The 20999-nt window shown below is 40.6% G+C and overlaps 1 protein-coding gene across 3 annotated transcripts in view; it reads right to left on the reverse strand.

Annotated features, from left to right (window-relative positions):
* Window positions 1–20999, reverse strand: part of CPLX2 (complexin 2) — a 152772-nt gene that overhangs the window by 74934 nt on the left and 56839 nt on the right. For 2 of the 3 annotated variants that reach the window (XM_083352281.1, XM_083352282.1), the window contains one exon: window positions 9215–9300. The exons of the other annotated variant lie outside the window; for it this stretch is intronic. The gene's annotated coding sequence lies outside the window, so the exon portion shown is untranslated. The remainder of the gene's footprint in view (window positions 1–9214; window positions 9301–20999) is intronic. 3 annotated transcript variants of the gene reach the window in all.

The raw sequence follows: 20999 nt of genomic DNA on the forward strand, positions 1-20999 counted from the left end.
GAGATTTTATACAAGCAGTCAAGAATTGAAGAGAACCAGTATCATAAAACAGAAATTTACCAGGCCACTGAATGAAGATTGATCGAATTTGCAGATGCTAAACTAGGATAATTTGGGGAAAAAAATCTTGATTATCCACAATGTAAGCTGTGACTAGAGAAGAATTCATAGAGAAAGGAAGCCCTCTGATTTTGATTTTAGCATGAATTAAAACCATTAACAAAGGATGAAACTTGAAAATAACCTAAAATAAATTCATACACAGTATGTAGCCAGACCAAACAAAAAACAAAAAAAAAACAGAAAGAAAGAAGATTGTAAGATGAAAGCTCTTCTATCATAGCCAAAAATGTAACAAAACTAGGCAGCCTTTTTGTGTTCTTCCTCTAATGTGGTATTTGCCACCATCTACCCACAATAGTGGACTGCAAGACATTCAAACCGGTCAGTCCTGGAGGAGATCAACCCTGACTGCTCTTTAGAAGGCCAGATCCTGAAGTTGAAACTCAAATACTTTGTCCACCTAATGAGAAGGAAGGACTCACTGGAGAAGAGCCTAATGCTGGGAAAGATTGAGGGCAAGAGAAGAAGGGGATGACAGAGAATGAGGTGGCTGGATGGAGTCACTGAAGCAGTAGGCGTGAGCTTAAATGGACTCCAGAAGATGGTAGAGGACAGGAAGGCCTGGAGGAACGTTGTCCATGGGGTCGCGATGGGTCGGACACGACTTCACAACTAACAACAGCAACCCTCAATACTCCTCTGGAGTCTATGTAGGACAAACAGACCAGACTTGTGAAAAAGAATTAATGCACATAAATATGATATCAGGATTCAAGATAAGGGCAAAGTAATTGGAGAGTATTTTAACCTCACGGATCATTCCATTACAGATCTCAAAGTAAATATTTTACAAAAAAAAGTCCTCATCATCACAACAGAGACAGTTGAAGCTAGAAACATCACTAGATTTCAGGGTATTTCAGAAGGTCTGAATAAACTCAGTGGGTGTTTTAACACATTAAAATTGTTAATTAGCAAGGTGATTGTAATCTCTTCCCCTAGAATCTTCATCTGCATAACCACCCTATCTCTCCCCCCTCCCTTACTGCTATTTATTTAAGACCTACATCAGTTAAGGCACTCCACATGAAATAATTGGCAGCTCAGGAAAACTCATGCCTTGTCAAATTTAAAAGCAGCTACCAGCCGCTTTCCGAGAAAGAAACAGAGAATGATGAGCAGATGTTAGCATAAAGCCATTAATGGAAGATATTGGCTTCCTTTTAGGAAGGACAGCAGAACCTATCTGATATTAATGAACTGGAACGATTTGGTTGCTTTTCTTTGTACTTCTGTTGTGACAAAAGGAAATCTATAGTTTTCAAAGTAACAGGGTATTAGCCTGAAAATAAACCATTCTATGTAAATCCCAACAGCACACAATTAAAATGATCATGGATAAGCTTAACCTAGTCTCACTGTTTCTCCAATTCTCAACTTAATGGCAGAAGAGCAAATATTGTTTTAACATCTATGATAATGTTAAATTTCCTTCCCCACAATAGGTTATACCAAAATGTTATATCTAACAGTTCCACAGTAAGATTGGAATAAACTTGAAATCTTTGTCCTTTTTCCCTGGAAGGCTTCATATAAATCCAAAATGGAGAATTTTTCCATTTGCAAGAATGTGTTTGTCTTGATAAAAATTTATTGGGAGCAATAGGCTAGTAGTCTGTAGAATCAAAGACACAGACTCACCAATGGAAATAAGTAGCATTGTGAGTCTTCCTACATCATATATACAACTGCACATAGATCAAATGCATATTAGGTGGGCGCACAAATGCACCATTTTCTCATACTCACGCCTACATAAGCAGCAAATAGCTTAAATGGGAGCAAACAGAAAGATTTAAGTCTCCCTTTCTCTTATTCCTCAACTAAAGAGCAGGAATATGAGAAACTGTGAAGATGGAGAGGGCTAAGTGACCCTTATTCATGGTTTTCATTCTTTGGTGATGCTCAGCTTCCTGGATGAGAGGCTTATTTCTTTGGGAACTAATTAAAACTTCTTGATTCTTTGAGGCAGTTTTACCGCATACTTCCCAATGAGGCAAACAAGGTATTTCTTTGTACTTAAAAATGGTCCAGGAACCTTGTATCCCATTCTCCCAATCACATCTACCCAGGGGGACTTCTGAGCCATAGGCTGTCTGAGGCTGGATTATTGCTGATATATCCCATCAGGAGGGAAGCTGAATAAAATAAATATTAATCCCATCTTTACCGGGCTAATTAGCAACCGTTAAAAAGCTCTCAGCCACTCTTGTTGATGGACAGCAAAGGAGAAAAAGGTTTTGTAAAGGTTACCAGAGCATTAAATTTCACAACTATCTTTATCTGAGATGAGCAGCGATGCTTGAGTTTTGAGTGGCTTTCTGTGTAAAAGGAGAATAAGAAGCAATCATGTTTATTAATTCTAGCTTTGCCTATACATATCTCAAAGGTGACAATAGATGAAAACTGAATTCTTTTATTAGTCAACATAATATTCCACTGGAACGAAGTGTAAACAACTGACACTTCTCTCCTCTTACAGAAGGCAACAGTGGGCTCTCTGTGCAGGCATGCATTCTCCCTCAGTCCTGATTAAGTCCTATATCTTGAATAGAGAACTTCTCCTGTGTCTCAAATCAGCACAAAACCCAATTCCAATTGCCATTGGTCTTATTCAGACGCTGATGCTCTTGAACCCAGAGACTTCGGTAAATCAAACATGCTTAGGTACCAACATGCTAGATTTGTAGGAAGATGGGTGTCAGAATGCTTGAGATCTCAATTACTGCATCATACCAGTTCAGAATTAACAAATGAATAGAAGACTGAGAAGGCAGGAAAAACTGAGACAGTCTTCAAAGGCAGGCGGAATTAAATTGCTATAATAAGCACAAAGGCAAGGCTTTAATTTTGTCAAATAAAGCTTGCAGCCTTGAGACTGCAAACAATGGATAAATGTGGTCCCAGGTTAATTTTGTTGTTTAAAATTTGAATAATTGAATTTGTATAACCATGATATAATTATTTTTACTACGGTTAAAAAAAGTAGAGAAATGTTATTGAACTACATGTTTTCCTTTTTTTCTTTGCAGCCTATATCATTCTGTTTTATTTTTAAATACATAGAAGTTTTGGACTAGTTTGGAATGCAATTTATGAGTTTAGTCTCCAATTGCTGTAAAATTATATTAAAAAGTTGCAAATTTGGGATACCATCACCCCTAGTGTAGAGACAAGGAAATACAACTTAGCAAGAGATACCGGTAAGAGTTAATGTACATTCATGGAAAGTACAAGTAAAAAGGATTAAAAGCTACTTCTAACGTTGAAAATTTTTGATACAGAAGAAGTTTTGTACTGCAATCAAACATGTAAAATAAATGTAATGTAATGACAAGCTTCTGTAAAATTCCATGTTGCCACACACTAATCTACCTCTATTTCCCCAACCTGTGTGCAATTTGTACCCATCACAGATTACAGACTGAGAACACTGATGCTTGTAATCCACCTGGGTGACACCAAATTGGAAAGACTGTTCTGCGGGTGTGTCTCATACAGGTGATTTGTAATTAATGAAATTACTTTCCAAGAACAGAAGGAGTGACATTTTGAGGCTTTATAAGCAAGCAATGAAATAACTGCTTGTAAACGTTGTGTGTGGGTTGTTCTGTGTAACTGGGAATGACACTACTGTAGGTTTTTTTAAAATGGGGATTTGCCCCCCCCCTTGAAAAAAAGCCTTCTGTCTTCAGCAGAGTGGCTGTGAAAAAAAATGAGTAGAAATATTTGTCTCAGCATCAGGGATGATGACTAAGATGAAACAAACAATTTAATACAGTCTTTTGTCGGAAAACAGCAGCCTTTCCTTAATGTGAAAGGAATATTTGACATGGAGATGAGGTTTGCCTGGGGAAGTCTTGTTATTATAAAAAAACCCTTCTTGATTAATAAGATTTGTAGGTTTCCCATATCCAGAACCTTTTGGAAATTAAAATCTTTGTTTCAAATGCAGACATTCCCCACATCACATTCCTTTTTTCTTCCCTTTAATGGGTTTGAAAATGAACACCTCTTTTGGGTGGTGGTGGTAGAGGAGACAATAAAAATTTTAAAGGAAAAGCTCATAGTTGCATCTGAAGGCCACATCCCTTCTAAATAATAATAATAATAATAATAATAATAATAATAATAATAATAATAATAATAATAATAATAATAATAATCCTTTATTGTCAAAGTACAACTTGTGTACATTGAGATTAGCTGAGCCTCCCCCCCCCGTGCTCTCTCCCCCCAACACACAGTGACAACAAACCCTCCATCCTACCACACCATGTGAACCAACTACACCACACACCGGCCTCCCAAGTCAATTCTGCATAAGTTCACAGAGATTATGTCCCATTTAAAAGCCTAACAGCCCACGGATAAAAGCTATTTTTCAGCCTGTTGGTACGGCTGGCTATATTCCTGTATCTCCTACCGGATGGTAGGAGAGTAAAGAGATACCGTCCAGGGTGTGAGTCATCCCTGAGAATCTTCCTCACTCTTCCAAGGCAACGAGCCCTGGCGATGTCATCCAGTGGTGTCAGGGGACAACCCGTCTAACAATGTTTAATGTGCAATGATGCAACACATTAAGGGGAGAAAGAGGAAAAGCAGACCTGGTTTGTGACAGAGAATTTTGACAGTAAATGCCCAATATAAAGGTTGAGAGAGGAGCAGTAGTGGGAGAGATGGACCAATGAGAGTAGATAATTTGTGGCTGGCTGTTTTTTGGGAAGACTCCAAAGACATTTTTGACTCTGCCTGAAAAAGCCTTGGTCTCCCTTTGGTAATTGGATTAATCTGTAAACTGACATGATGGTTCACATCCACAGTGAAAGGAACCAGGGATAGCAGATCTGCCCAATTGTTTCCAATGTGGGCAGATAATCCATTAATGGTATGCAAATGCCTGATGTAGAACCAAATATGCCTGACTAATCTTAAAGTCGGAGTGGGCATGAGGAATTTGAGCTTAGTTTTCCCATTTTAAATTCATTCTGTCTTATTTCCCCAAGTTCAGCACAGGAAAATTATGCACATCCTGGCGGGGCTTTTGCTTTATTACATATTTTTGTGTGTACTTTCTCCTCTAGATAGATTTTACATGCCCTTTTTCTAATATGCATATTTTATCAAGAGATCTGTTCCTACAGTCCAACAGTTGTGTTCAATTTTTGTAAAACAATTTTTACTCAAAAAACGCATCCTTATGGAGTTTAATGTACGCAGTTTTGTACATGCTGTCCACAAATATACACATTTAAGCAAATTTCTGGAGTTGTAAAATTCATCACATTTGCATCCAACTGCTCTGGTTTACAGATAAACTGGACAAAAGTGAACTTGGTAAGACTGCATTAAAAATAGAATAGAATAGAATAGAATAGAATAGAATAGAATAGAATAGAATAGAATAGAATAGAATAGAACAGAATAGAAATAACTTTATTGTCACTTTGAATGTATACTAATTGGCATATATCAAAATGAAATTTCATTGCACACAGCTCTCAAAGAGTCACCACCTCTGATATACAGTACATTCCTTGTTTGTGGCCAGCTCAAGTTTCAGAACGTCCATTTTAGTCTCTAGGGAGCGAACGATGGCAAACTGGACAGATGGAAATGGAGCTCCATGTGAATTAGCCCTCAAATAATCTTGTATTCCTGCACGACATCTTTGTCTCCTTTCCTTTTTCTGATCCTGTCTCTTCTACCTTTTCCTTAAAGGGGCCTTGCTCCTTTTCTCCCCTGGAGCAGGCTGCTGCCGCTTCCAGTTCCTCCAAAAGCATCTCTCCCTTCCTCTGGGCCTGCCAACAGCCTCATCCAGTTCCTTTGCTCCATAAGCCCTGGGGACCTCTCCTCCTCAAATACAAGCCCAACCAATTTCATTTTCTCTCGTTTTAATACAGAGCTTTCTAGTCTGGTTTATGAGACCTGTACCGTGTTTCCTGAAAATAATAACCACCCAGAAAATATGTCCTAGCTTGATATTTTTTTTTGCATACGACTAATATAAGCCCTACCTCAGGATATTGGCACAGAACGTTTTAATGTTAGGCTAAGATAAAGAAAAATGAGAAACACTTGACAACAAATGTGGCTTTTTTCATGTAGTTTCAGAAAAGCATGAAAATCCTACCTTTTTCTCTCTTAGAATGGAATTCTAAAAACATGTAATGTTTAGACAGATAAATGAACCAGTTAATTAATCTAGCATGCAGAAACTGACTTCCTCTAATTCATCTGTCAACAAGGTACAGCTGAACCATTTTACAGGTAGAAATGCAGGTTTGTTTTCCAAGGTAAAGTCAACTGTCCAGTACCCTTTTCTCTCATTTACCAAGAGCAACAATTTGTCAGATATTTGGGTTTCCCCAACAATTCTGCTTTGAAGTACAGCAGTGTGCTCACGTTGTCCACATTTAATGGGTTGACAGATGTATCAGAGGAGGTCCATTTGCTGCCCACTCACAAGATGACTTACTACCTGACCTGGAAAGTTAATTCAGTATTTATATGACTGGGATATTTGGCATTCCTGATAGGAACAGCTGCTGGATGAATTTTAACTTTCATTTTGATGGCAGGTTCAGCTCCAATAAAACCTCTTACTCTTGTTCCTCATTCTGGGATCACATATAGAATTCAAACACAAAGCTGTGACAGAGCTCCACGCATTAATCTATACCCAGAAACATCACTGGATATAACATGGGACAGGGTAAAATAATAACATCCTCCGGGCTGGGTCCCCAATGAATGCAGATCTGGAAGCTTTCTCCATCCTCAAATTAAAGAAATCTTTTGCCTTGATTAGGAGATGGGAACTGGGCACAGCTTGTTCTGGTAAGAACCCATCCCTTCTTCCATGACAGTTGCTCAGTTTTAATCTTATGATTGGGAAACACATGGTTACTGGTGTCTCCCTCATCCATCCCTCCGATTGCCTCTACTCACTTGTCTTGAGACAGCTTCAGAAATTTGGAAGGGAGTCTTAGTTTTACTGTTTGATCCATCTTATTTTCTATTCTTACAGTTATTTGATGATGTTGAATGTTGATGATGTTTTGTGAGCTGTTTTAGCTATCTGATTGGCTTAACAACTATTTTATAAAAAGGAACAGTGAATTAATCTCTTGTACTTCTCTCCATTCTCATCCCTTCAATCAGCTCCATCACATCTAGGAAGAGGTCTCATTATTTCTTAGCATTAATCCTTCCTTTGTGCAAAACTCCTTCAATATATCCATTTAAGGTTTGTAATGGTATTCTTTGTACTGTAATAGGAATATTTCCTTATTATCATTGTAAATTTTCCTTCATGAGCATTAGAAGAAGTAGTGAAGCTTGGAACTCCTACATCTTTTTTTGTAAAATACAATGCATTTTATCTCCTCACTGTACCTAAAATTCTTCTGCAAATTTTATCCTGCATAGTTAAAAAAATAGTCAAATCTATAGCTGCCATTAGATTTTTTTTCCATGCTAGCTGACAAAATGGCAGAGCTCTCTGGTTTTCCTAACTGCATTTTAAACTTGGGCTATGTTATACCTAAACTGACCTGAGATAGGATGGGCTACTTTAGGAACAACCAATCTATCACTTGAAATGAATTAAATGGTCAGTACCAGTCTTACTGAAAATCTAATCAATTATTATCTGTTAACAACAGTGTGAAATCACAGCTGCCAGTTCTCTGGTGTGGGCCTTGATACACATCAAGTTTTTTCCAAGAACTAGGATACTGTAATGTATCAACACAGTATATGTGCAAATCCAAGCAGAGTGTACTTTTGTAATTGAAGATGGAAATTGTGCAAATGCATGGATTTTCTAAATGCTATCCAAGTGTGCTGACTGGAACCACAATGGCTGATTTATGCCATAATCACTCAATTTTGATTTTCATATCTTGATACTTTGTGATCTTCTCAAATTCTTTGTCTTCTATTATCTATTACTACATCAATTATCCACACTTTCCTTTTTTTAAATCACAGTTATATCTGGTGTGTTATGAGTCAGGATTTTCTCAGACTATATTGGGAAATCCCACAATATTTTAACCTCTCCTTTTTTCAATGACTTTTTCTATTATATGTTTACACCAGTTTTTCCCTACTGGTATATGATAATTTTTAAGATGTTCCAGGGAATGATTTTGGCAACTTTGTTATGTAATTGTTTATGATCAGTTTATGTGATCTTCTTGCACAAGCTGAGTAAACGAGCTATTATTTCTTCTGCTTCTTTGCACAATCTGTACTTTGAAACATTTTATCATTATGCCACTTTTTCTGTATATCGCAAGGCAACATATATATGTAATACTCCTTCCTCCCCCACAGCTTCTTTTTGGGGTGGGGTGGGCTGAAAAAGAGTGACTGTTGTAAAGTCACCCAACCAGTTTTCATGCCTAAGGAAATCTAGAACTCACAGCCTCCTGATTTCTAGGCCAATACCTTAACCACTACACCAAATGGCCCTCATAATGTCCAACGTACTGACAAACCACTTCTATATTATTGCCAAGAAACTACATGGACGAATCAGGTAGTCATTAGAAGGCACACTAAACTTAAGAAAGTCTTTAACTTTAATCTAATGAGAAATCCTGCAGAATAATACCTAACCACCCCCCCCACCCCCACCCCCATTCTCTAGCACTCTGCCAATACTGCTGAAAATATATTGCAGGTTAGGTACCACAAACATTTTCAGCTGGCAATAAGGAATCATAGTCTCAATATTCCAGTCTAGGAAAAGGAGAGATTTTTTTTTAAACACAGAAAGGTCCCTTTACCACCCATGCAGGCCATTACAGGTAATCCTTGAGTTACAAATGTAATGGAGACTGATGACTACATTCACAACGTGAGGATTTGTAGGAGTGAATGATGTAACTTGAATGTGATCACTCCCTGCTTTCGCACACGCATTCGCTAATCAAATGCACGGTTGTTAAGTGCACGAGATATCTCAGGGTGGGGAAGGCCACGGGGGGCCTAGTGCTTCTAACCACCCAAGACCTCCTCCAACCCACTGAAGTATCTCATTCTTTCCCTTCTCCCCATCCTACACGACCGGGTCACTTACCTTATGTAGATCTCAATGATCAAGGGAGCTGTCTACTCTCCAGCCTCTCTGCCCTGGTTTCACCTTGAGCAAAGGCTTGCCAACGCCTGCAGGGACAAGAGATGGCATCTCTATAAGCTCCAGTTGTCTTTGCAAAAAGCTTTTCACCATCGAGAATGGAGGCCAGGAGGGGTGCGCATGTCCCTATGGGCCTCTGTTTGAAGTTACAACATCATAGCTCCCCCAAGTACATACGACACAGTCCTGAAGTTATGAATGTTGCAGCACCGTGGCAGTTGTTCACCCTTACGGAAAAACCGCAGAGACACTGCAACAATCACCCTGCCTATTTCCCCCTACCCTGGGCGGGTCTCAACAGGCACTGGGCTTGTGGACACTCAACTTGCGAAGATCTAGCGAGCCTTCAGTTTCTTGTCCAGGATCAGTGCTTCAGGTCTTTGGTGCAGTTGCAGAGAATGGAGACCTAAAATACTGCAAGATCAGTAGTGTGAGATCTCGTGCTACTGATCTTGCATGATCTCATGGTACTTTAGGCCTCTGTTCTCTGGACAAGATCTGTGGGAAAAGGCTTTGCAAACAGAGGGAAGGCCTGGAGCACCGAAGCCTTCCCTCTGTTTGCAAAGCTTTTTGCCGTCTTTACAAAAAGCCTTTGTCGATGAGAATGGAGGCAGGGAGGGGCGCGTGTGTCCCTCTGGGCCTCCATTTAGGGCGGCGAAGTTCTTCCCACACTTCAGCACAGGTCAAAGTTTCACATTTACTGGATTATTCCTCCAGGAAAAGGCTCTTCTTTTTACTCCTGCTTTGAAGTAGCAATATTACAATAAAGGGTAAAAAGGGAAACTACTGACTGACATTCTTAAGGCGAAATATTTTTGTATTTTGGACAAATTGCTTTTATTTTGATGTCCCAAACAAGAGGATGATGCTTTCTCATTTTTTTCTCATTTTTTTCATGACATTTCTTTTAGATAAAATTTTGAATCATCATAGGAAAACATGTCAGTGCCTGATGTTGGACTGGTGGAAGCATGAGTTGACATACAAGCAAACTGAATATCCAATAGCAAAGATCCACATGATGCTTGTAAATTATACCTTTGACACCCAATAATTTCAGTGATGGTACAGGCACACATCCTATTTTAGGGGAACTTACTAGACCACGTTTAACTTCTTCACCCACAGAATCTATGTTTTAGTAAAGTTAAATTTTTTTACTACTATACCTCTCTACACCTGCTGGGAGAAATGGGCTGAAGTTTGATTTACAGGTAGTCCTCGACTTACAACAGTTAGTTTAGTGAATGTTCAAAGTTACAACAGCACTGAGAAAAGTGACTTATGACCGATTTTCACACTTAAGACTGTTGCGGCATCCCCAAGGTCATGTGATCAAAATTCAGAAGCTTGGCAATTGATATTTATGATGGTTGCAGTGTCCTGGGGTCATGTGATCACCTTTTGCAACTTCCTGACAAGCAAAGTCAATGGGGAAGCCAGATAACAACCGTGTTACTAACTTAACAACTGCAGTGATTCACTTAACAACCGCAGCAAGAAAGGTCATAAAATGGGGCAAAACTCACTTAACAAAATGTCTCACTTAGCAACATAAATTTTTGGCTCAATTGTGGCCATAGGTTAAGGACTAGCTGTATTTAAATTTCAAATTTTAGACAATACTGCAGACTACATGGTTCACCACTAAGAGGGTCCAACAAAACTCTCTGTATAATATATTCAGGAAATAGTTGCTGGAATCAATTTGAATCAAAGTGCACCTCAAGCAATTTCCCACTTACTGGACTGTAGTGATTAAAACTTGATACAGCCAGCAACATGCCTCATTCCAACTATTAAAATCCCAATTCATGAATAATGGAACTGAAAAGGGCCATTTGAATCATGACCTAACACAGGGGTGTCAAACTCAATTTCATTGAGGGCCACATCAGCATTACGGTTGCCCTCGGGGGGCCGGGAGGGCATGGCCAGGTGGCCGTGGCCGGGTGGGCGTGGCCAGGTGGGCGTGGCCAGCTCAATGCTGCTCACTCAGCGCAGCTTACTCAATGAAAGAAAGTTGGCAGCAGTGCCCCTGAGGGGCAGGCAGGGTGACAAAAACAGTTTTTAGCGCTCAGCTCTACTATACCAGCAAATCAAGCAATCACACCAGGGTTACCCTTGTAGGTAGGTGCACTTGAAGCAGGCAGAGTGCCACTCAACCTGGTTCCCAGAGGGCCAACTTCCCCCTTCGGCCTCGAGTCCCCCGAAAAAGCCTAGTGGGGTGGGGCCGGATATTGGCTCATTTGCAGGCACCCCAATGAGCATTGCATAGCCGTAAGATAGGTAGTCCTCGTTTAGCAACAGTACAGTTACAACAGTGGTGACAAAGTAACTTTGCAGCCAATCCTTGCATTTAGAACTTTTTCAGGTTTGTGTGGCAAATGGCAGCTGAAGTAAGAACCTAAGTCAGTTGCAGTTTCACTGAGTGACTGCATTGCTTAACAACCAAGTGGCTGGTCCCAATTGTGGTCGGTAAATGAGAACTACCTGTATTTCTATGTCCTTTTTGGTGTGGTAGAGGGCTTCAAATTCAGGAAACCTTCCTAAAAAGGACCAGAGACTTACTTTCCCCAGGCTAGGAGTGCCCCTGAAGTACACACACTTGAACAGCAATTCAACACATAATCACACTTCTGTACCCATGCCAGCTTTTCAAAACCACACCGGCAGCAGGGGATCCCACTTCAGTTTCCATTTTACAGCTTTACCCTGTGCAGCAGAAACCCAGCACCTGCAAAATTACCCGTAACACAGCCTGGAATTAAAGGATTCTGCCCTCGGCAGTGATAGGTAGGCAGTTGAAGCAATCAGTGAAGGTCTTCCATAATTTTATGTTATACCGCTGTTTACCACAAATCTTGAGTGGGGCTTCTAGTTCCAACAAAATGGGCTGGCTCAGAAAGATCTCTCGTGACTTCAGGCATATGCCCAGAATCTCATTTTCTGTGAGCTGAACATTCTTGCCTGGATGTGATCCTTGCACTTCAAGCACCCAGCACAGGAGCCCATGCGTGAAAGAAGCCCGGCAGAGGAGCTGGAGCGGCTCCACTGCTGGGGGCGCCTCTTGGCCGGGCCTTGCAGGATCTGGGCTGGGCGCCTCTGTTCGCCCTCAGCAGCGCCCGGCAAAGTAGCTCGCATGTGAAACAAGCCCGGCAGAGGAGCCGGAGTGGCGAGCAGAGGCGCCCGGCTTGGATCCTGGAAGGCCCCAGCCAAGACGCGCCCCCAGCAGTGGAGCCGCTCCGGCTCCTCTGCCAGGCTTCTTTCACACAAGGGCTCCTCTGCCGTGCTTGTTTTGCGTGCGAGCTACTGTATTTTTCGGACCATAAGACGCACCTGACCATAAGACGCACCCAGTTTTTAGAGCAGGAAAACAAGAAAAAAAATATTCTGAACCAAATAGTACCAGTATACTAAAACAGGGCTTTTCAACCTTTTCATTCATTGTACCACTTTTAGGACAAGGCAATGTCACCCAGCAACGTGTCAAAAACTTAACCCCCCCTAAAAAAGGGAAAAAAAAGATAAAGTACAGGTAGTCCTCGACTTACAATGATTCACTTAGTGACCGTTCAAAGTTACGACACTGAAAAAGTGACTTATGACCATTTTTCACACTTATGACCGTTGCAGCATCCCCAGGGTCATGTGATTTACATTCGGATGCTTGGCAATCGATTCATATTTATGATGGTCATATTGTTCCAGGGTCATGTGATCGCCTTTTGCAACCTTCTGAGAAGCAAAGTTAGTGGGGAAACCAGATTCACCTAACAATCATGTTACTAATTTAATTTCTCTCTCTCCTTCTCTTTCTCTCCCTCTCTCCCCCTCCCTTTCTTTCTCCTCACCTTCTTTCTCTCTCTCCCTTTCCTTCTTTCCCTATTTTTCTCTTTCCCTCTATTTCTCCCTCTCCGTTTCCCTCCCTTTTTCTCCTTCTCCCTCTCTATTTTTCTCTTTCCCTCTATTTCTCCCTCTTCCTCTATTTCCCTCCCTCTTTCTTTCTCCTTGTCTCTCCCTTTCTTTCTCTCCCTCTTTCTCTCTCCCTCTATTTCCCTCCCTTTCTCCTTCTCTCTCTCCCTCTATTTCTCCCTCTCCCTCTATTTCCCTCCCTCTTTCTTTCTCCTCTCTCTCTCCCTCTTTCTCTCTCCCTCTATTTCCCTCCCTTTCTCCTTCTCTCTCTCCCTCTCTCTCCCTCTATTTCTCCCTCTTCCTCTATTTCCCTCCCTCTTTCTTTCTCCTTGTCTCTCTCTCCCTTTCTTTCTCTCCCTCTTTCTCTCTCTCCCTCTATTTCGCTCCCTTTCTTTCTGCTTCTCTCTCTCCCTTTCTCTCCCTCTCTATTTTTCTCTTTCCCTCTATTTCTCCCTCTTCCTCTATTTCCCTCCCTCTTTCTCCTTCTCTCTCTCCCTTTCTTTCTCTCCCTCTTTCCCTCTCTCCCTCTATTTCCCTCCCTTTCTTTCTGCTTCTCTCTCTCCCTTTCTCTCCCTCTCTATTTTTCTCTTTCCCTCTATTTCTCCCTCTTCCTCTATTTCCCTCCCTCTTTCTCCTTCTCTCTCCCTTTCTTTCTCTCCCTCTTTCCCTCTCCCTCTTTCCCTCTCTCCCTCTATTTCCCTCCCTTTCTTTCTGCTTCTCTCTCTCCCTCTCTATTTTTCTCTTTCCCTTTATTTCTCCCTCTTCCTCTGTTTCCCTCCCTCTTTCTTTCTCCTTGTCTCTCTCCCTTTCTTTCTCTCCCTTTCTCTCTCCCTCTATTTCCCTCCCTTTCTCCTTCTCTCTCTCCCTCTTTCTCTCCCTCTCTATTTTTCTCTTTCCCTCTATTTCTCCCTCTTCCTCTGTTTCCCTCCCTCTTTCTTTCTCCTTCTCTCTCTCTCCCTCTCTCTCTATTTTTCTCTCCCTCCCTCTCCCATTGTCCCTTCCTTCTTTCCTTCCTTCCTTCTTCCTTCCTTCCCTCCCTCTCTGTCCTTCCCTCTCCGCGTTAGAGCAGTACCTACGGAGGCAGCCCTGCGGCCCGGCTTTCTCTTGCAGAAGGCAGACTGAAACGGAGCAAGGAATGCGAATCGCCCGATCTCGCGCTTCAGTGATCTCCTCTTCTCGGTTTCAGTTTCTTTTGCTACAAGACAAAGCAGGCTGAAACGGAGCGAGGGAATCTCCCTTGCTTTGTTTCAGCCTGCTTTCTCTTGTAGCAAGTGAAGCTGAACCCGAGCAGAGGAGATCCTAGGAGCGCGAGATCGGCCGATTCGCATTCCTTGCTCCACTTCAGCCTGCCTTCTGCAAGAGAAAGCCGGGCCGCAGGGAGATTGCAGGAGCCAATTGCAATCTCCCTTGCTTTCACTTGCGGAGGTTGGGGCTGGTCTGGGCATCTCTCCCCCTCACCGGCTGGGTGTTGTTCGTCCTCCCCCCCCCCCGCGTCCCACCTCACTCCCTCCTACCTCCTCCTCCTCCACTTTTTTTTTGGAGCCGCAGGAGACTAAGATGCAAATAGTGCTGGGTTCCACCAGCCCAGTGCACTTGCCTCCTACTGAGCAAGTGCTCAGCCGGGCCGGCGCCAAGGTGGTGGGGGCCGGACCTTTGTAATTTCTGGGAGAGTTGTGCGGGCCGGATTCAATCATGTGGCGGGCCGTTTGTGGCCCGCGGGCCTTGTGTTTGACATGTCTGACCTAACATGATTGTAAGGCAGTCAGCTGGAGGATTATAAGCTTTATCTTGGAGTGCAGCTAATGGGGAGAAAGGATTAAGTGCAGTACCAAAACAGCTGTTACTTTATAGTTTTGGTTTTTTTAAAAGAAACAATTAAATTATTGTTATGTTTTTGGTTAGTTTGTCATATTGATTTTGTGCTTTTAATTTTGCAAGTTGCTCAGCATCAGGTATCTGAGATGCGCAGCTAAAGACAGTTTTTCCCCCATACCATCACTCTGCTAAATACCGGTACATAATTCTCACAACACTGTCTTATGCCTAAGGATACCTAACCATGTAGTAGGACTGTATTACTATTATCATCCCCATCTTTCCTATTACCTACTCCTATTGGTATCTTATGACTATCGCTTTGTTTGGTGATTATGATTGTATCTTATGATTTATGTTGTATCTCTTTGTTGTATGTACACTGAGAGCTTATGCACTGGAGACAAATTCCTTGGGTGTCCAATCACAATTGGCTAATAAAGAATAATCTATTCTATTCTATTTATCAGATAAACAAACAAAAAAACAACAACTCTGGGATACAGCTAAGTGGATAGCAATGCTGAACAGGTGGCATAGGTTACAAAATAAGTCTACCTTGCCAGATAAATAACTCAGCATTTGTACAGTGCTGAAGTAGAAATCTGTAATTTTATGTGGGATTTGGTTCCAAATTTCGCATTAGTTTATCAAAGTATAAAATTCAAAGAAAAATGAAAATAGTGGAAAAGTAGAGGAGGAAAAAATATAGGGGAAAGGGGGAAAAAGAAAAAGCATTGACTTCTGTTTCGTTTTGGTGCAGAATAAGAATAAGCCTCAGCTTTTTACTTTTACATAATAATATATACCAGTCATTTCTATAATGACAGGCTATAAAATCAGCAGAACCCAAAGTCAAAGTTTCATTTTTTTCCACCTCAAGCACAAAATCCAGAAGTGGTTTCCAAGTGGAAACAAAATTAACTGTATTCTTTTCTTTGATTAAGATGAAAAACACAGGAGGGGAGAAATATTTCCCGTCTTGCAAGATTCTGTTTATTTTACTTATTAATTTTTTATGCTTTCCATCTCTCCTATAAGCTGATTCTGGGTGGCTTACAAGTTATAAAACAAGTAGAAAAATAGTTAAAATATTAAAACATTAAAACGACACAGATTAAGATTTTAAAATTATTCTGAAACCAGAACTAAGAGACTGACAGGGCGGGGAAGAGGTCTTCTTCCCGTGAGCCAACTCCAGCAGCAGTGAGCGCCCCACTTTACTGTAACCTCTGATGCTCCTGATTGTGCTTGTTTGGATTACCTTGAAGGGCTAACGTCACTCTTGCAAGCCTAGGAAAGTCGCTTCTGAAAAGCTTCCCATGCTTTCCCTCCATCTGCAGACTGAGCTGTCCCTTATCAGTCCGTGGCCTAGGCTGCACATCTTTCTCCTGTCTCCCAAGGTCCTTTCTCACATACCATCACACAGTTCCTCTACAGGTGGTCCTTGTTTAGTGACCACAATTGGGATCAGCAACTTGGTTATTAAGCGAAGTGATCATTAAATAAAACTCTGACAGTGCTTATGATCTTACTTCAGATTTTCTTTGCTTTACAGACTGCGAAGGTCATAAATGTAAGGATTGGTTGCCAAGTTACTTTTTCATCATCGTCATAACGGCAAACAGTTGCTGCACAAGTCAGTCGATAAACAAACACTGCCTGTATTTATAAAGTGGTACTCTGCTAAGGTCAGAAGGCTTCCACTCTTATTTAGCGTGCTCAGTGGTGCAAGATGGCATGCTGTTGCTGAATCTCTGTACAAGTTGCTACAGATTCGCAATGCTACTACTCTTTTCTCTTGCTGCCATTCACTAACCATTAGTAAGCTTCTCTAAGCTTAAATAACTTGTTGTGAACACTGCTGTGGCTCTTGTTTTATTTCTCTTAGGGGCAAACTGAATAGCAGATGGTGTATGCTAAGAATTACCTAGTACATAATTGTTTTCCTGTCTAAATTTCCCAATAAGGTTCTGAAGTATGTCACAGGATGGGATAGAATTTCTTTTGTAGACCCCTGTGCTTTCTTTCAGCTATGGAAATAAATTTGGAACTATTTTCCATAACTTCCAGCAAAGTTGGATGCCACTCTCATCCACTGAGAGGTTCTCCATGGAAATCTGGAACCCATTCTATTGGGTGAGTTTCCAAACCTGTCATGTTGAGCTTGCTCCTAAACCAAGAGCTAAGAATCCAGAAGCTCTCATTAGTAGCATTTATTAGATGAAGGTTAAGAATTACACCAGGGATTATATTTTCAAATAAGACACCTATCTGTAGGCAACTGATAGTGACAAAACTCTTGCCCCTTTCCTCCTGTTTTTTTGAGGTACAAGGGAGGAGGCTGGTCTCCTTGGCAAGGCCTGCATCTGTTCATATTTTATTAACAGCTATTACAATTTAAGTAATGTCTGTGTGATGCAAATTGTTCGTTTGGTTGCCTCTGAGTCATGGTCTGCTTTCAGGTTGTTTGGTTGGCTAGCTGTTGTTATTAAGATGTGGTCTGGTTTCTTGTGGGGAGTTGCGATTTTTGTTGCCCTGTAGTGGGGTGCCTGTTTGTTTGCTTTAAATGCTGCCTTTGGGATTGTGGTTGTGGTTGAAGTATTTAAATAGATACTTAAAACACTGAAGACTATGGCCCAGCAACAACAACCAATCAAACAGCCCGAAACATCTGGACAAATAACGCCAACACCAATTTACATCACACAAAAAGGTATTTAAAGGCCAGTGCTCTGACAGACAAGCACAATTCAAAGCACACTGAAGATGTCTCCTTCCTCCGAAATGGAAATGAAATGTTTGCAGCCAAATCGCCTAGCTCAGAGATCATCAGAGAATGTACACCATGCAGTATTACAGAATTTTCCCTATGCCTCAAGGAAGCTTTGATGGCTCTGCTTCAGAGCCTTGAAATCAGAAGACATTTCTGATGTCTAGAAAGGAATCTAGAGGGTTCATTCTTTAGAGATTGTCACCAAGAGATTCAAGTCAAGATCTTTTTCATGTTTTAGAAACTCCCACATAGCTTTTCTTTCAACAAGGTGTGTATGATTTAAAATTAGAAAAAGACTGATAGCAAATATCAGCTATGTTTACACTTTAGGTGATTGCTAATATTCTTCTTCTTCTTCAAGTAGTTGAATCTCTGTGAGTGTTCTAATTATTAACATGACATCCATTAAATAAATGATGTCATTGTCACTATTTATACCACTTACATGATGAATATATTATGATACATGCCACATAAATTTCATAATTTAGGTAACTCTTAGTTGCATATTTTGGGCTTTAGTTTTTTATGTTTTGATTTGGGTTCTTGTGCTTGAAGTTACAAACCAGACATGTCTGCCATAAGTAAGGAGTCCCTGCAGATTTTACTCCAATAGTTGTTGCTGACTATAGGAGGCAGTACTCATCTCCGTTTCAGGGCGTTTGAGCCAGCACTGTCTGAAGACATTTCTGTGGTCATGTGGCCAGCCTGAGCACTATTACCTTCCCTATTTATCTATTCTCCTTTGCATGCTAGGTTGGCAGAAGCTGGGGCAAAAATGGGAGCTCATCCCATCACATGGCACTTGGGTCTCAAACCTGGGCTGCTGGCTTTCCAGCCAACAAGGATGGTACCTTAACTGCTGAGCCACCAAACCGCCCATCTGTCATGGTATAGGCTTAACTATTACCCCAAATTTCTTTTGTTGTTGTTGTTCAGATTTTATGTTATCTCTAGAATTATTGATTCTTTCTTGGCAGTTTCTAAACATAAGGCACAGCAGCTCTTTAGCCTCTCTTTCACGACCTCCTACTTTTTCTCTCTCATGTGAATGCCCTGTACAACAGGTTCTTTCAACTTCTGCTCTCTTTTCTCTTTATAGAAAGCCTACACTTTACTCAAAAAATATATTACATGTTAATTAAGAACAGCTGTCTTGATCTCCCATAACCTCACTTTAAGGTGCACGTTCCAGGAGGTCAATAATTGATGCACACACATATCGTATTTGGGACAATGGAATATATTAATTCATACAGAATTTTCTTCTTTAAAGTTTCTAGTTCTTCTGTTGAAATCTGAAAAGGCAGAGGGAAGGTTAAATAAACAGGAATAAAACAAATGAACTGGATTTGCTGGCTAACCAAATCTTTGAAATAATGGCTGCTTTCATGACCTAGCAATGTTGGGATCTCATTTTAACATCCCATTAAGCCTCTCAAATAAGACTTCTGGTTTGGTGTTCGACAAGACGGGTGGAAGAAGCTGGGGCTCCGGCTTCTTAGCCCGATTTCATTCTGCCTGGCAACCCCAAGGGGTCAGAAAGTTGCCCTGGAGGGGAAACGAAGAAGGAGGAATGCCTCAGGAGTCCAGACCAGATGGCGGTCAGTCCAGATGGACTGAAAAAACCCTCTAAAAGGATGGAGGAAAGGCTGCCTGGTAAGCCCAGACAGCCCAAGTCGTCACCAGCCAGAAGAAAAGCGAGGAGCTGCAGCACTCCGCTAAACAGCTGATTGTCAACAGCGTGCTGAAACTGGGTGAGCCTGCTTTTTTCCTTTTCCTTTTGGACCTAAAAATGTTGATCCCCTGATTGGGAAGAGCTATAAAGTAAAGAGCCCAGAATGACTAGATGAGAAGAGAGTTAAAAGCGGTGAGCAACTACAGAAAGGGAAAGGATTTTAGGAATATAAAAGAACTCTTAAAAATTGAACTTAGACTGACTCAAAGAAAGACTACTTAACCTACAGAATGTGAAAAAAATTTTTTATATATAATTCCTAGGGTAAATAACCTATAAAGAACTTTAAAAGAAAAACTTTGTAATAATCTTTTAAAACCAGATATTGACAAACCAGTGTATGAGGACATCTAGTGGTGAAAGAAGATACTACAGTAACACTAAATAATAAAAGAATTTGAAAGTGTTTGACCTTGAAACAACACTTGGTGTAAACAAAATGCCTTTGTGTGAGTTTACAAATGAAAAAACTTTCTACAATTATATTTGCTGATTCTGGATATAACTAAAACAGGAATTACTTGGAGACAGCAGGTGTTTTACACCTGAGACTCGACTGGTGGATTTGGATTTGGCCTAAAGCAGTTGGCTCATTCTTTTTGGCTGGACTTTAGCCTAAGATAGTTGGCTTTTTTTCTTTCTTCTTTTTTTTCTTTTGTTTTCTCTCCTTGAGATACTGGATTTAGCCTAAAGTAATTGGCTCCTTTTACGGTTTGGATTTTAGCCTAAGATAGTTGGCTGGAAAAATGAGTACATCAAATCTCACCAGACTTATGAAAAAGACTTCCTCTGCACTCTCTGTTGGAACATCTAGCCCAACAACCCAGGGATCTATTGAAACAATGTTGCAGCATGAGAAAATAAGCATCGCTCAAAATGAGATGCAAACTACATTAAAATTACTTCAAGAATCAATACAAAAAAATCACAAAGAGACAAAAAGTAACTTTGATAAATTAAATGAAGAAATCTTGGACATAAAGACACAATTTGAAGTCCACCATCAAATGATTGTTAAAAATGAGCAAAGAATTCAAAAAGTGGAAAATAAATCAGATGATATTGACAAAAAAATGGAAATACTAATACAAGAAAATGAAAAATTAGAACAAGCAAACTAAAATTTAGAAAGTATGGTGGTGATCTTAGAAATGGAGAAAGCGGAACACTACTTAAGATTTCAAAATATTTCTGAAGATAGAAAAGAAAATATATCAGTTGTGATTTTTGATCTCCTGGCAGAGGCTTTGAAAGCAGACAGAGCAGAGATGCAAATGGAGATAGTTGAAATATTTTGAATGAATTCAAGCTATGCAAGGAAATACAAACTACCCACAGAAGTGCATATAAAATTTATAAAGAAAACAACAAGAGATGAAATACTGAGAAGAGTTAGAGATGAGCCATTACAATACAGAAATAAATTGTGGTCTTAAAGCAGATATCCAAGAGAGTAAGAGATACTCGAAGACAATATCATTTCT

Source organism: Vipera ursinii, assembly GCF_947247035.1.
Source record: "Vipera ursinii genome assembly, chromosome: 2".
Taxonomy (NCBI): domain Eukaryota; kingdom Metazoa; phylum Chordata; class Lepidosauria; order Squamata; family Viperidae; genus Vipera; species Vipera ursinii.